This window comes from Procambarus clarkii, chromosome 38, assembly GCF_040958095.1.
Source record: "Procambarus clarkii isolate CNS0578487 chromosome 38, FALCON_Pclarkii_2.0, whole genome shotgun sequence".
Lineage (NCBI taxonomy): Eukaryota > Metazoa > Arthropoda > Malacostraca > Decapoda > Cambaridae > Procambarus > Procambarus clarkii.
The window spans coordinates 22,082,566-22,099,822 of record NC_091187.1 but is presented as its reverse complement, the minus strand read 5'-3'; the positions used below and the strand labels follow the sequence as shown (position 1 = coordinate 22,099,822).

The 17,257-nt window shown below is 40.3% G+C and overlaps 1 protein-coding gene across 1 annotated transcript in view; it reads right to left on the bottom strand.

Annotated features, from left to right (window-relative positions):
• LOC123772030 (NFX1-type zinc finger-containing protein 1) overlaps positions 1-17,050 on the bottom strand; it is a 225,040-nt gene extending 207,990 nt beyond the window's left edge. The window contains exon 1 of the mRNA XM_069337878.1: positions 16,926-17,050. The gene's annotated coding sequence lies outside the window, so the exon portion shown is untranslated. The remainder of the gene's footprint in view (positions 1-16,925) is intronic.
• Between the last annotated feature and the right edge of the window lie 207 nt (positions 17,051-17,257).

Genomic DNA, 17,257 nt, shown 5'->3' with positions numbered 1-17,257 from the left:
CACAGAGGTGGGTCAAATGGCTTAAAAGGTTTGAAAATTTGTTGATAGTTTCTGACATCAAAAGTGCTGAAAGAAAGCGTGCCTTTCTACTTCATTATGCAGGTGATAGAGTTTGTGACATCTTTGACACACTGAAAGACACTGGTGGTGCCAAAGATTATGACACTGCCAAAGCCAAACTAACAGAGCATTTCAAACCAAGGCAAAATACTGCTATGGAAATTATGCATTTCAGGAGAGCAAAACAACTCTCTAATGAAACTGTGGATCAATACCACACACGTCTGCAGGGTTTAGCAGCCCATTGTGAGTTTGCTGATGTTGACAAAGAAATCAAACAGCAAATAATTGAATCATGCACATCTACACGTCTTCGTCGAAGAGCTCTAGAACTTGTTGATGATGACAGTTCTCTTACCAAGATACTGGATATGGCTCGTCGAATGGAAGATGCTGCACGTGATGCTTGTGTCATGGAGTGCAGTGCCAATAACGGTTCTGCCACTGTTACTAACAGTGATGAGGTATGTAAAGTTCAGGGAGGACATCGTAATCAAAGAAGACATGCCAAACCTAACAGTAAATTTAGCCGAGAACCACGTCACAACTGGGGTCAAGGAACAAGGCTCAAGCAGTCACAACGACCCACATCAGAGGGTGTCAACAATAAATGTTACAATTGTGGAGGAGACTACCCACACCAAGATAATGTATGTCCTGCTCAAGGTAAGAAGTGCTATGAGTGTGGAAAACTAGGTCATTCTGGTGCTATGTGTCGTTCCGCACTAAAGAAACCACAGTCAATGAATAATAGCACTGTACGAGGATCAGGTCATAGGGGTCGAGGTGGTAAACACAATATTGCACCTCATATCCAGAATGTTAATAATGTACAAGACAACATTTCATTACAACCAGTCTCAGATGACAGTGAATGTGATTATACTTATGGAGTACAAGCAATCACAGAATGGAATGATCTTCCAAACAACCCAGAGACATGTGTATACATTGCTGGTATTTGTCTCAAGGTTCTCATTGACACTGGATCAAACACTGACACCATGGCTGAGTGCCACTATAAAAAATTTAGAAAACAGTTCCCAAAGCTAGAAAAATACAATGGTAAAGCCACTGCCTATGCTTCGAAGTTAGCCTTGCCAGTGATTGGAACTTTCACTGCAGAGATTAAGTCAAAGAATGCAATGCTCATTACTACATTCCATGTTGTTAGGAATGCAAAGGAGTCTTTACTCAGTTACAAGACTTCAACCAAATTGGGGCTACTTCAGCTTTCTAATGCTGTAGCAGTGGAATCTGCAAACAATGTTGATGGTATTGTTGCTGAATTTTCTGATCGATTTAAATCCATAGGTTGTTATACTGATAGCAAAGTACATCTGCATATCAACCCAGATGTAATTCCAGTTGCCCAACCACATCGCCGACAACCATTCCATACTCGCAAGAAAGTCGATGCCGAACTGGATAGGCTGATGGAACTAGATATCATTGAACCAGTAACAGGCCCAACACCATGGGTAAGCCCAATTGTCACTCCACCAATGCCGAAGAATCCAGATGAGATACGCATTTGTGTGGACATGCGTGTTCCCAACAAGGCAATAATGCGTGAACGCCATCCTACACCCACTGTAGATGATATGATTTACCGCTTGAATGGTGCAACTGTATTCAGCAAGTTAGATTTAAACAAGGGCTATCATCAGCTTGAACTTGATGATGAGAGTCGCTTCATCACAACGTTTACGACACATCGAGGTCTGTATAGGTACAAGCGCCTGAGTTTTGGTATTAACAGTGCTGCCGAGGTATTCCAGCACATCATCAGCCAGGTATTGCAAGACATACCTAATGCTGACAACATGTCTGATGACATCATTGTTTATGGCCGTACCCAAGCTGAACACGACAAAGCTCTTCGTGCAACATTGCAACGCTTACGAGAAAAGAATTTGACGCTAAGCCGAGCAAAGTGTGAGTTCAATCAACATAAAATTGAATTCTTTGGACATGTACTTAGTGACAAAGGTCTGTCTCCAGATCCTAAGAAAGTTGCAGATATCAAGAATGCTGCACCTCCTTCAACGTCCACTGAAGTACATAGTTTTCTGGGAATGGCAAACTACTGTTCTCGCTTCATTCCAGATTTTGCTACCATTACAAAGCCTCTACGTGAGCTCCTGAAGAAAAATGCATCATGGTACTGGAGCGATATCGCGCAAAATGCATTTGATGCTGTGAAAGATGCACTAGTAGAGAATGCGACTGCTGCATACTTTGATCCATCAATGGACACTGAGTTAACGGTGGATGCTAGTCCTGTTGGATTAGGTGCTGTTTTAGCCCAACACAAACCTGGTCAACCAGATTCCAGAGTAGTAATTGCCTACGCCAGCCGTTCTCTCACAGATGTTGAGCAACGATACAGTCAGACAGAGAAGGAAGCTCTTGCTCTTGTATGGGGCTGCGAACACTTCAATGTGTATCTGCTTGGTGCACCCTTCACCACGATAGTCACTGACCACAAACCGTTGGAGACCATCTTCAATAATCCAAAGTCCAAACCACCAGCTCGCATTGAGAGATGGGCTCTTCGTCTGCAACCATACAACTTTACGGTGAAATACAAGCCGGGTGCAGGCAATCCCGCTGATTACATCAGTCGACATCCTGCCAACAGTTTCACCATCACCAAGCATCAGCAAGTTGCCGAGGAATATGTACACTCTGTAACCTGTGATGCAGTCCCTAAGGCTCTTACTCTTGATGAAATCCGTACTGCAACCCTAGAGGACCCAACTCTGCAAGCAACAGTGGATGCATTGACTAAGAAAAAGTTTCCACGCATCCCACCCTCAGGAGTTGACCAAGATGCATTCAAAGCACTTGAACGCATCCAGACAGAATTAAGTGTTACGCAACAACGCGACACTGTGCTGCGAGGTACTCGTATCGTTATTCCAGCTGTTCTCCAGCAACGTGCTCTGAAGCTTGCACATCAAGGACACCAAGGTCTTGTTAGGACCAAACAGCTGCTACGAGAAAAGGTGTGGTTTCCTGGCATTGATCGTCAAGCAAAGGATATGCATGATGCCTGTGTCCCTTGCCAAGCTGCAGTGGATACTTCAAGACCAACACCTCTACAACCTTCACCACTACCTGCTGCACCATGGACGGAAGTATCGATGGACTTCTGCGGACCACTACCAACTGGAGAGTACTTGATGGTAGTCATTGATGATCACTCACGTTATCCAGAAGTAGAAATCATCAATTCCACATCTGCAAAGGCCGTCATCCCGAAACTCGACAAGATCTTTTCAAACTTTGGCATTCCTGAAGTTGTCAAGACAGACAATGGACCGCCATTCAATGGACAAGACTTCGTCAACTTTTCTGAGCATATTGGATTCAAACACCGCCGTGTGACGCCACTACATCCCCAAGCAAATGGAGAAGTTGAGAGATTCATGCAACCTCTCATGAAAGCGGTACGCTGTGCTCATGCCGAAGGACGATCCTGGAAACAAGCTATGTATGCTTTTCTCAGGAACTACCGTGCAACACCACATGGAACACTGGGCAAGTCGCCTGGCGAACTTTTATTTGGACGTCCTATGAGAATCGCACTACCCGTCATGCCAGCCAAGGTAACGGATAAACGTCTCGCTCAGAAGGATGCACTAGCCAAGGGCAAAATGAAAATTGCTCATGATCAACGTGCAAAGGAACAGTTCATAAAGGTTGGTGACACTGTTCTCGTTAAAAAGAAAAAAGAGGGAAAGTTAGATATGCCGTATGATACAAAACCATATAAAGTGATTAGTGTAAAAGGAACTATGGTAACAGCTAGTAATAGAGATCATAGTATAACACGTAATATGGCTTATTTCAAAGTGATTCCAACTAGTGTAGAAAATGATGAAGTGCAAAGTCGTGCAAAAGAAAAAGAAAAAAATAGTTATAACCCGACAAACAATTCATCAAGGGATGTTATTGCATTTAAGGACTCTCGTCCTAAACGTCATGTTAAACGCCCTACACGATTTGATGATTAATTGTGTTCCTATGTAATGAAAAGTATTTACTTATTGTGCTAAACTAAATTTAATATTGTTTGAATAATGCAGATATCTCATTCAATATTTTGTAACTTTGTATTACAGTTTCTTTCATGTTTAACATTGCATATGTATTTTTAACATTGAAATCCTTTGTGGAAAAGATTAAGTTGTTTAAATTCTTTGTGTGCTTAATTAATGTTAAATGTATGCAGTATCTCTTGATATGGTAATAACTTACTTTGTGTCAATAACTTTGCTTTGTGCTACAAGCATGGTAGACATCCTGTATTCATTCTTTTTAAAGAAAAGGAGGGATGTCATGTTCACAGAAAATGGTACCATCCGTTTTCTATGTGCGGCGGCTGGGACGCCAGAGAGAGACAGAAGGTAAACAAGAGCGTACAGGACGCCCGCCAAGCTTGGTAGCAACTAGTCATGTAATCATATTAAGTATTAAAGTCAGTAACCAAGTCATGACTTTACATCAACCCTACAACCAAGACTTCCTCAGTAACACACAAACACCACAGGTTAGACCATGTATGTTTAAATCCCTGATTTAAACAGAGCCAGTGTTCAGTCAGATAACTGAATTTATTAAATCTTATCCTTGTATAAAATACAAGCTGATGTGAGATCCCTGTCTACAGGTGGACTGGAACTTCTATCAACAAAGTCATTCACCCCACCTGTCCCTTACAGCCCACAGTCTGTCATTAGGAAAAGAGGAACTAGGATTTACAACCCTAGCTAGAGATTTTAATTGAATTAATTTGCAGACAGTAAATTTTTAATTTAGTTCAGTACAAGTCCCTGGTAGTCTTCTCTTATATCAATCCCAGCAGGTTTTTCCCACAAGTACCTTTTTAACTACTTCCTTTGAAACTAGGCCACTCCTAAATTTCTTTTCGTATTCATGTTTTTTGTTAATTGATTTGATTATGCCACTTGTGAGCCACGGGTTATTTTTTCTTTTATCAGTTACTTGTTTGGTAAGGAGGGGACAGTGAGTGTTGTAGAGGCTTAGAGTTTTGGAGAGAAAGAGGTTAGTTGATGAGTTTATATCCTGTGAATTATTAAATTCAGATTCCCAGTTAATATTGTGAAGTGCATTAGAGAGATTGCCTAAAGCTGATTCACTATGTAGCCTGAATGAAAGTTTTTTGGTTTCTGGTGGTGGTGTGTCAATGTTTGCTATGAGGAAGGTAGGATAGTGGTCAGTTGTTCTGTCATAAATTACCCCAGATGTAAAGGGAGCTGTTATATTAGTCCATAGGTGATCCAGGGTAGTGGCAGATGTTTGAGTGACTCGGGTGGGCTTGGTGATTGTGGGGATTAGCATACAGGAGTGCATGCTGTTACGGAAATAGTCAACTTGAGGGTTGTTTTGAAGACCCAGGTCAATATTGAAATCACCTCCCAGAATGATGTGATTTTTGTTGAGATTGTTGTTTATGATAAGATTCCTTACGTTGTCAGAGAATAAAGCTATGTTGGCATTAGGAAATCTATAGATGGCACCGATAGTCAGGGAGGATTTAAGGGATTTACTGGAGAACTTGGCAAAGGTATATTCACAAAAGTCATCTCTATCACTAATAACACTATTGCAAGTGAAGGTATCTTTGTAATATATTGCTGTACCGCCACCTTTTTTATTAGGCCTGCAGTTATGAATGGCTTTATAACCAGCTAAATTGTAGAGTTGGGTATAGTCATTACTTAGCCAAGTTTCTGTTAAAATGCTGAAAGATAATTTAGTACCTAGTGCTGTAAGTAGTGCATTTATATCATCAAAATGTTTACCAAGTGACCTAACATTTTGGTTGTAAACTGATAAGCAGGTGCTGTTTAGGAGTTTGTTTTTTGCAAGATTTGCTGTGTAATACCTGCAATAATGATGATCAATGTGCTGATTTGTGTGGATATGGGACAGGAGATTTCGATCAGGATCAATATCAGTAAGCATATAGATAAGATAATGTCACGATACAATAAGATAAGCAATTACAGGAACAGATAAAAACTAAATCTGCTGTAAAATAGAAAGTAATTATAGCAAAACACAACAATACAATAATATAACAATACAATAAAAGCTTACAAAGTATTAAGTCTGCTAAAATTAGAGGATAATTATGGCAAAACACAACAATAAATGCAAGTAAACAAAAGAATTGAAACAATTAGAAGTACAGTCTCCGTGGTGTAGTGGTAAGACACTCGCCTGGCGTTCCGCGAGCGCTATGTCATGGGTTCGTATCCTGGCCGGGGAGGATTTACTGGGCGCAATTCCTTAACTGTAGCCTCTGTTTAACGCAACAGTAAAATGTGTACTTGGATGAAAAAACGATTCTTCGCGGCGGGGATCGTATTCCAGGGACCTGCCCGAAACGCTACGCGTACTAGTGGCTGTACAAGAATGTAACAACTCTTGTATATATCTAAAAAAAAAAAAAAAAGTAGAATAAAGGTCACTAGATAGCCATGGAGGATACACAAGTTTGGTGGAGAGAACAAAAAATCAGTAGAGACTGTCAAGATGAATATATAAAAAAATTTGACAAATGATAATTGTAAAGTAAAATAATCTTAAAGATAATAAATTTTATTTAGCTTAGTTTTTAACCTATAATTAGTATGAACTTAATTAAAAGAACAAAATGAGATCAATAATTGATTTCAATAAATGACATAGATCAATACAATTAAATTTAAAATTTAAATGGAATAGGGTAAGATTAGATTTAAGAGTAAAATTTTACAATGAAACTGAGGTAGATGCTTGCATAAGTGCATGGAGACATGACGGATTATTTAGGAAATTATATGAATGAGAGAACATTAGGTAAATGGTAAGGCAGAGACAGCAACTTAGACAAAGTTAGATTAAGTTAGGTTAGGCTCAGGCACTGAAAGAGTTATTTTAAGTACTGGCATTGGTCGGGTTCAGGTTTTCAGATATACCACAATCACTAAAGAAGGCCAGGAGTTGTTGGTCACTTCTCTCTGATATCTTGTCTCCATCGATGACCATGACAGTTTAGGGCAATAACTCAACCGGTGCCATAAAACATTACCCATTCTTGGATTACTACTGATCCTATAACCTCACGCCGTGGGTCTTCGCTCCCTTCACTAGGGTATCACATATCACCCCCAGGGAGCTCTCCTAGTCATGCCTCAAGACCGGCCACCATTATCTGGCCTTGGACCCAAGGGGGGAGAGGAGAAGGCCGAGCCCACACTGCTAAGCTCAGTCCTGTAGTATGTGACTCCCCCACCGGGCCTGCCCACCTATGTGTGCAGAGAATTTCCCGGACTTCCAGCTGTAGCCTCACTTCCTCTTCTTACCTTCTGGTCGCCAGCTGGGTAATTCTCTCTGCGTCCCAGCAACGCCGTTAGTTCGAATGTAATATATTTACAGCAGCCTAGGACCGTACTATGTGCTGCTGCTAATACTAGAGTTCAAATGTACAGCCATGTTTCTGTACATTTCACTACCAAAGATACCTTACAAGCAGAACTTATTGCAGAAGGAGGAAAGAATCGAGGCAATTACAGAAGCACCATACTGTCCCCCGAGCTCAAAGCGGCAGCTAAAAGCCTTCGTGAGAACAAGGAGATAGTTGTCAGGAGAGGTGACAAGTCGCCAATATATGTCATTCTTAAAAAAGACGAATATCTAGCGAAAATGAACCTCATACGCTCTGACCAAACCAAATTCCAAAGGGTAACGAAGGACACTACAGCCGAATTCAAAGCAAAGGTCAACAAACTGATTGAAACTGTGAACGCCAAGAAATCCAGACTCCACCTGCCAAAGATTATTGGGGAATATAAACCTGGATATGCGTATGGAAATGTCAAGACACACAAGCCTGGAAACCCACTTCGGCCAATCATTAGCCAGATACCCACACCCACGTACAGACTGGCGAAGCGACTCAACGGCCTGCTGACTCCTTATGTCCCTTGCGCCTTCAGCCTGAAGTCTCCAAAAGAATTTGTTGACTTACTGCGGGGCAAACGGGCCACAGGGATAAGAGCCTCATTGGACGTAGAATCACTGTTCACCAACGTACCTGTGGACGAGACAATCGGGATGATAGCCGACAGAGTGTATCGTGATCCAGCCTATACTCCTCTTGACATACCAGAGAATATTCTAAGGAAACTACTCGAAGCTTGTACTAAAGAGGCACCCTTCTTGAGCCCGGATGGGCACATGTATAAGCAAGTAGATGGGGTCGCCATGGGTTCTCCCCTAGGTGTCCTGTTTGCAAACTTCTACATGGGCACCATCGAGCAAAAAGTCTAAGTTGACATGAACTTGAAACCGGCCATATACTGCAGGTATGTTGACGACATTTTTACACAGGTACCTGATGTCAGACATCTGCAGGAGCTGAAGGAGGCATTTGAGCGGAGTTCCGTGCTGTGTTTCACTTACGAGATGGAAAAGGATGGGAAGCTGCCCTTTCTAGATGTAACAGTCATGGAAAAGAGCGGAGGTTTCCACACTGCAGTCTACACTAAGGAAACGAAGGAAACGAACATAGGAATGTGCCTAAATGCCAAAAGCGACTGCCCAGAGAGGTACAAGAGGAGTGATGTTAACGCATATGTCGACCATGCTCTCAGCCACAGCTCAGAATGGAAGCAAGTCGACGAAGAACTCTGTAGGGTAAGGCAGGTCCTAGTCAACAACGGCTTCTCCAATGGTTTCGTCGAAGACATCATAAGAAGGAAAGTGAAACGCCATGCAACCTCTGAAGAGACAACCAACACAACACCTATACCCCCTACTAGACTATTTTACAGGAACTTCTTTTCCACAGCTCATAAACGGAGGAAAGGGTCCTGAAAGATATTGTTAATAGAAATGTTATCCCTACAGACAAAAATCAGAGGATACAACTGACGATTTACTATAAAACCAGAAAAACGGCCAGCCTACTCATGAGAAACTCTCCAGACACAAAACAGAATGCTTTAAAAGAGACCAACGTCGTCTATGCCTTCAAATGCCCTCTTGGGGACTGTAAGCTCCAAAAAACCCAGTATATAGGCAAGACAACAACATCTCTTTCTAGGCGTTTAACGATGCATAAGCAACAGGGCTCCATTAAGGAACATATAATCTCTTCCCACAACCAAACCATCGCCAGAGAAATCCTAGTAAACAACACAGAAATCATCGATAGATACAGCGATAGCAGGCGGCTTGACGTTTGCGAGGCACTACACATCAAGAAGTCAACACCAGCAATCAACAGCCAATTAATGCACAACTATATTCTACCCACCTCAAGACTCCTCTCCAATATAGAAGCATCAAGAAATATGGACCAATAGGCTTTCTACAATCACTTCTATTCAATACCCATTGTTTCGTGTTCTGTCTTGTGTTGATGAAATTAATACCTTATTAAATACCACCTCACCCCATCCACCTCATTCATATGTAGATATAAACAAATCGGAGATGTGTAAGTTCTATTCAGTTGTGTATGTTTAAACTAAAGTCTTCGAAAATGTAATAAGTTTTACGAAACGAGCTCAAGTGTCGCGTCAGACTAGAAATAAAAATGAATTTTGGAGAATAGATTTTTGAATTACCATCAACCGTGAAAAGAAATGTACGAAAGATTGAGAAAATTCGTGTTAGAATTATTAATCTTACTTTTTCGGTCATATTTAATAATATATATATATATATATATATATATATATATATATATATATATATATATATATATATATATATATATATATATATATATATATATATATATATATATATATATATATATATATATATATATATATATATATGGATAAATAGATGGCAGGATGGATAGCTGGAAGGATAAATGATATATGGAGGGATACATGGGGGGTAGAGGAATGGATTCCTGAATAGATGATAAATAGATGGATAGTTCAATGGAGAGATAGATTGATTGATAGATGAATAGATAGATGGACAGGGAGATGGGCAGAGAGATTGTGAATTATATAAATTAATGGATAGGTAGATGGATAGATAGATAGATAGATAGATAGATAGATAGATAGATAGATAGATAGATAGGTAGATGAGTGGACAGATGGATAAACAGATGGACAGAAGGGCGACATACAGACTTAGGTAAGGCTAGGTAGCTCCCATCCCCCAGTGTACCTATAAGAAAGAAAGTCTCTTTAGCTGTCTGGTTGTTTATCCAAAGTTGGAGGTCCGACGCTCGAGGCTAGCCTCACCAAAACTGACAGTGGGAATGGTCTGGGGTACGAGATGAGCATAAGCTGGTTGGGTTCGCCAGAATTCAAATAAGGAACAGCGTGTTCAGATCACATTCAACCCCCATGACGATTTTTGGACATGCTCGTCGGTTTGAAGGAGTTATGTAGGGCGCTGTGAAGGTGAGGGAGTTATGAAACGTGAGGGAGTTTTGTGAAATGTGAGGAACCTATGTGGATCTCAGAGAACTTTGTGAAACTTAATGGAGCTATATATAACTTGATGGGAAACGCCTGGTAGACATTGAGAATACTCAAGTCCAAAGGGGAAAACACGCGATAACTATAGGAACCGCTCGTAGCTACGTGGAAGAACTGAGCTGTAGTAAACATTAAGGAACTTTATGGAAGGTGAAGGAGCAACTGGAATAATACGGAAGGTATTGTTAACATTATGAAGCCCTTGGTTTGTGAAGGAGCAATGAGGAACATGTGAGGTGTTCTGGAACAGTGAGGAAAGTATGGGGACCGTGAATGAGCAACGGGGAACATTGAGAGGTTATGAGGGACTCTGAGGAGACTGTCGGAAAATCCGACACCATTTAATAATAATATCATACAGATAATAGCTGTATTGTATAAACAAGTTAACCCATAGAAAACGTAACTTGTAGTGGAATTACCGTCTATAGAAAACGGGATATCATCACCACACACTATTATAATTCACCACCTATTATGGTGGGAATTATTCTTAAATACATTAGTCTTTGGACTTTACCATCATAAAACATCTCATATAAATTAACTTAATTATCAATATTAAAGTAGAGTAAATGTGACCCTTCTATCACTTTCTGTTATCTGGACAATGTAGGCCAGGCGTCAGTGAGGGAGGAGGGTCAGCCATTGTTGTAGTCACCTCCGAGACGCGTGGAGCAAATTCGGCTCCTATTATATCTGGACAATGTCGGCCAGTAGCGTCAATAGTATGGAGTGTTAGACATTGCCATTGTTGAGACTAGACCAGAGGCTCTCGGGTGCAAATTCGGCTCCTGGTAATTTTACTTGGACGTAGTGTTATGGAAACCAAAGGTGTACCATCTTCAACACGCTGTCATCAAATCAAGTTAAGTGTTCTTTCCGAAACCCATTATCTATCATTAGTGGCCATTAATGTCATTGGGTAGGGTTAGCCGGTTAGAGCACGAGATAGCCTCAAACTAAAGGTAATTAAGCCAGGTCTTTATTGTTCCAAGTACAGTGTTCTCTGATATACTTGTCATATATAGGATTCTGGCTTTACAGCTAGCGCCCTTTTGACAGGTCAAGACGAAGAAGCAAGACTTTGTGCACCAGTTACTGGGTGATGGAAGCTACCTCAAAGAGGATAATTTGGTGTCTACACCCTAGTTATACCTGGTGGACTAACCTGCTGCACTATAAGATAAGGAACCTTTTCAATGTATGTAGTTAATACTGTAGTTTGATTGGCTGCATATATATTCAATTAATATAAACCCCCCCCTAATGTGTAGAGGATCGATTTGTGAGATTAAGAGATTATTGCAGAAATACAGTCCACTCATCATTATACAAATTGCTATCGAAATATATAAATTAACATAAATATAAATTCATATAAATTAAATAAATATAAATCTCACAAGTCGGTTCCCACATTATTTGGTGATCTTCGAACCGGATGACGGATTATTTGATCCTTTGAACCCACATTTGGTCATCTTAGTACCGGATGAACCAGTTAACCAGTGGATTCATTAAATAAACTAGTGCAGTGTGATTTAAACAAAGGCCAGCCAGTCAAAGACAGCAGTGTTGCCTCGTGGGAGCTCAGGAGCCCCCCCTCAACTGAGTTCAGCTACGTCAGCGGTTTCATGCACACCCACAGATATTTGGTGGCGTGTTATTTCGTGAAATGACAGCGCTAATATAGAAGCCAGCCAAATTTGTGACTGTCTCGCAAGATTGTTCACGGATTTTGTGGTGTTAAATTTCGCGAGAGATTATCTACGAATTTTGTGGACTTTATTTTGCGAGGTCACTAATAATATTTAATACTTCTAGATAATATTAGAAGTTTCATAGAGGCTAATTAAGAGGCTATTATCAATAATTGTGTATATTATTTCTCCAAAATAGAGAATTATTTAATATAAATTGCACTAGTGATCACAGTATAATATTTACTAATTGCCAACCCACAACAGGGTAGGATATTAAAATTGACTAGTTGAACTATTATTGTTCATCTTAGTCCCATTATTACCATAGTCAGTTGTACTATATTCAACAACCTATCACCATTAATGAATGGTCCAGACCCTATTTTGGGTGTAATTTTTATCAACTCGAGTTGAGTTGTGTATATATAATAATTTACTTATGATCATTACACCTTTGAGTGATTAATTAGTGTCTATTCCATCCTAGGGTGATATAGAAGAGCTAACCTAAAGGTACTTCCAGTGACACTGGTTTATCACTCAAATCATTCGTGTGTATGATTGAATATATATAATGTGTATTAATTTTAAGTGCTAACCTCTAGTAGAGGTAGGATTACAGCCTAGTGAGTGCAGAATTTTATCCTAGGCTACCATTAGTACCAATTTATGAGCCAGTGGTGCCCAATTAACATGACTAATCCACAGAAAGCAAAGCGTGCTTTAGTAGCAAGCAAACGCCAACTAACAAGAGATCTCAACCAATATGAACAGTTGTTATATGAGCCTGTAATTAATTATCATCGGTTGAAAATACCACTGTTACAGATTCAAACCCAATTGCATATATTGAAAGCAAATAGGAAATCTTACCAAAATCAGGTCCACGATGACGTAGTAGTTGAAGATGTGGAACCATTCCTGTCTGACCTAGCACAATATGAAGAAGAAACTCAAGGCAGGTTGGAACATTTACACAGGATAATTGAAACAGAACAATTAGCAAGTACATCAAATAAAGTAGATAATGTTATGGATGATCTGGATCTTTTTGAGAATAAATGTAAAGCCAGATTAGATCCTTTAATCAACAAGGATAAAGCTTCACCCAGTAAAGCTTCACCCACTACAGCTTCACCCAATATTATACCACCAGAAATTAAGCAGGTCTCAGACAATTTATCCACAGTCTCTGTGGATTCTGAAAACCCAATACCTGAGGCTACTAAGTTAACATGCCTCCAAACTAGAGGTGAAGCTGAACCAGTAGTAGAAAATGTAAATGAAAATAGCGACAGCACTAATTTCCCAGTCCAGCATCCTAGGAATAATGCTGGCAATGAGAAAACTGTCATACATCTAGTACTACAATTGCTGGATTTACCTCAACCTGATCAGACTGCTGACTCATTACAAGCCTTCAGCATGGAGTTTGAGTCACTACTAAGAACATTCAGTCTTAAGGTTGATATAACTACTAGTTCACCCAAACCGGTAACTTCCAAACGTGCAGTAGGCTGGGGGACATTTATGTTCTGCAAAAGGAAACATTCAACATACTGTTGTGCTAATTATCCAACCAGAGACACTCGTATTGAGCGACTCCAGGAATTAGGGAGATGTTCAAGGTGTCTCAAGTCACACAACATAGACTATTGTGATACCCAATTCAACACCTGCAACAGGTGTAGAAGAGGTAGACACCATGCAGCACTGTGCAAATATACGAAATTAACGTATTCAAGACCCAAGGTGGAAGATAGCATTCCCACCACAGTACAGTACTGCAAGGTGCAACAAACAAAGAGTGTCCAATCGGCAAAGTCTAAAGGTAATACGACTTTGCCTACTGCCCAAATTACCATCCTGAATAAGAGGGCCAAGGTCCATACCCGTGGGTTGTTTGACCAAGGATCCCAGAGAACATATATCACTAAAAAGTTGGCAGATGAACTACAATTAAGGCCTGTAGCCCAGACGTCATTCAACATCTCAGGGTTTGTAACAGATGCAGGACCTCAAGTCTACCAGGTGGTACAACCATCAGTACGCTTAGGCAGGTACGTCTGTCGAGTACAAGCCATTGTGGTGGACAAAATACCAGTAGACCTACAAGTTCAAGGTCTGAGAGCAACAGCCAAATTCCTGAGAAATAGAGGAATAAAATTGGCAGATAATATTAAGTCTGATCACCTCAACGACTTCGGTCTCCTTGTAGGGACAGACTATTGTCATCGATTCATCGGTAGCCTTATTAAATATCAGGGTATAACCATGTTAAACTCTGCAGGAGGTAAATTACTCTCAGGCCCAGTATCAAGCCTTAGGAGACCTATGCCTGCAGATAAACAATACCAATAGAAATCTAAATTTGTCAGCTGATTATATTTCTCCAGTAGCATTATACTAAGGAGATTACAGCTGACTATACCAACAGAGGTTGATGTTAGTATCATCATTTAAAGCTGAAGATGAGTTCATAAGGCCTCAGTGGCAAATCAGTGAACAGTAGCTTAAACAGCTACAAGTCACTGCGACCAATGTCACTGAACCCACTGCAGTCTCAGAACCATACTTTACTTTAATGATGAGCTATTCAATCTTCTGAATCAATTAACTAAATAAAACCCCAATTAATCTGATGACTGATTTGATACATTTATTATTTATTCAAGATGTATTCCATGGGCCTCAGTGTTTATATATCAGTGACCAGTTACCTGAACAAACTTCAAGTTATATCTAATGTCACTGATCTCACTGCAGTCCCTGAATCATACTTGACTGTAGTACTTGATCACATTCAGTCTTCTGGGTTAAATAATATGTAATTAGGCTTGAATATTAGCCTTTCAAGAGTTGACAGGGAAATGAAATCGCATTAGACTTCTAACCCCTGCAACTCTAGTACGGGACATCCGTCCTGTACGAACAGACGCGCAAATGTGTGATTACTAACTACTAACATCAAATTAATCTAATAATTCGAAGGAGGAGTATCGGTGTTTGTCTGTTCTAAGTAGGACTTCGACCCGTGAGCAGCCCCTGGGGAATTATGTCGGAAAATCCGACACCATTTAATAATAATATCATACAGATAATAGCTGTATTGTATAAACAAGTTAACCCATAGAAAACGTAACTTGTAGTGGAATTACCATCTATAGAAAACGGGATATCATCACCACACACTATTATAATTCACCACCTATTATGGTGGGAATTATTCTTAAATACATTAGTCTTTGGACTTTACCATCATAAAACATCTCATATAAATTAACTTAATTATCAATATTAAAGTAGAGTAAATGTGACCCTTCTATCACTTTCTGTTATCTGGACAATGTAGGCCAGGCGTCAGTGAGGGAGGAGGGTCAGCCATTGTTGTTGTCACCGAGACGCGTGGAGCAAATTCGGCTCCTATTATATCTGGACAATGTCGGCCAGTAGCGTCAATAGTATGGAGTGTTAGACATTGCCATTGTTGAGACTAGACCAGAGGCTCTCGGGAGCAAATTCGGCTCCTGTTAATTTTACTTGGACGTAGTGTTATGGAAACCAAAGGTGTACCATCTTCAACACGCTGTCATCAAATCAAGATAAGTGTTCTTTCCGAAACCCATTATCTATCATTAGTGGCCATTAATGTCATTGGGTAGGGTTAGCCGGTTAGAGCACGAGATAGCCTCAAACTAAAGGTAATTAAGCCAGGTCTTTATTGTTCCAAGTACAGTGTTCTCTGATATACTTGTCATATATAGGATTCTGGCTTTACAGCTAGCGCCCTTTTGACAGGTCAAGACGAAGAAGCAAGACTTTGTGCACCAGTTACTGGGTGATGGAAGCTACCTCAAAGAGGATAATTTGGTGTCTACACCCTAGTTATACCTGGTGGACTAACCTGCTGTACTATAAGATAAGGAACCTTTTCAATGTATGTAGTTAATACTGTAGTTTGATTGGCTGCATATATATTCAATTAATATAACCCCCCCCCCCTAATGTGTAGAGGATCGATTTGTGAGATTAAGAGATTATTGCAGAAATACAGTCCACTCATCATTATACAAATTGCTATCGAAGTATATAAATTAACGTAAATATAAATTCATATAAATTAAATAAATATAAATCTCACAGGTCGGTTTCCACAGAGACGATGGGGGAACATAGTGGATCTATGGATGACTGTGACAGCTATGGGGAAGAGGAGGGAGCCAAGGGAGAGTGAGGTAAAAGAAGTGTGTGTGCAGGGAGAGGAGGGAGAGGGTTATGGAGCACGCAGTCCCACAGAGCGGGCGGTGGAATGTGAGAGCACACACAAAGTGTAGACGTGGTAACAATGACAAAATCAATGTTGCCCTAAACTCGGACATTCCAAGATAAAGCGTTGATGATCAGGGCACAGTTATTGTACTCGGAATATATTATAACTGATAGTTAACTGGTTAAGATTTTACCACAAAATATTTCCAATTATATGTCAAATTAAACATTTGTTTTCAAACCTTTATGGCGTTCTAATAAGTCAATATAAGTGAAGATGGTCTAGAAAATCTGAATACTCCTCAATGAACACTCATGATTTTCTCCAATCCTCCTCATAACAAAATAATGTTCTTACCGTCCACTAAAGCCTAATAGAGAGACGCGGGAGGTTTAGCAGTTATGAGAGCGTGCAGTGTTGTGTCTGCGTGACACCGGCGGTGACTGGCTGACACCGACAACACGCAGCCCACTCTGGCGCCCACCCTCACAGTCATACCTTGCTGCCACACCAGGAACTTTACTTATTATCATCTTAAATCAAGTTCATGCTCTGGTTGGAAGTTCTGCATTTGAGAGTGAGTGAATATGGTCCTGCATCTGAGTGTGAGTGAATAAGGTCTTGCATCTGAGAGTGAGTGAATGAGGTCCAGCATCTGAGAGTGACTGAATAAGGTCCAGCATCTGAGA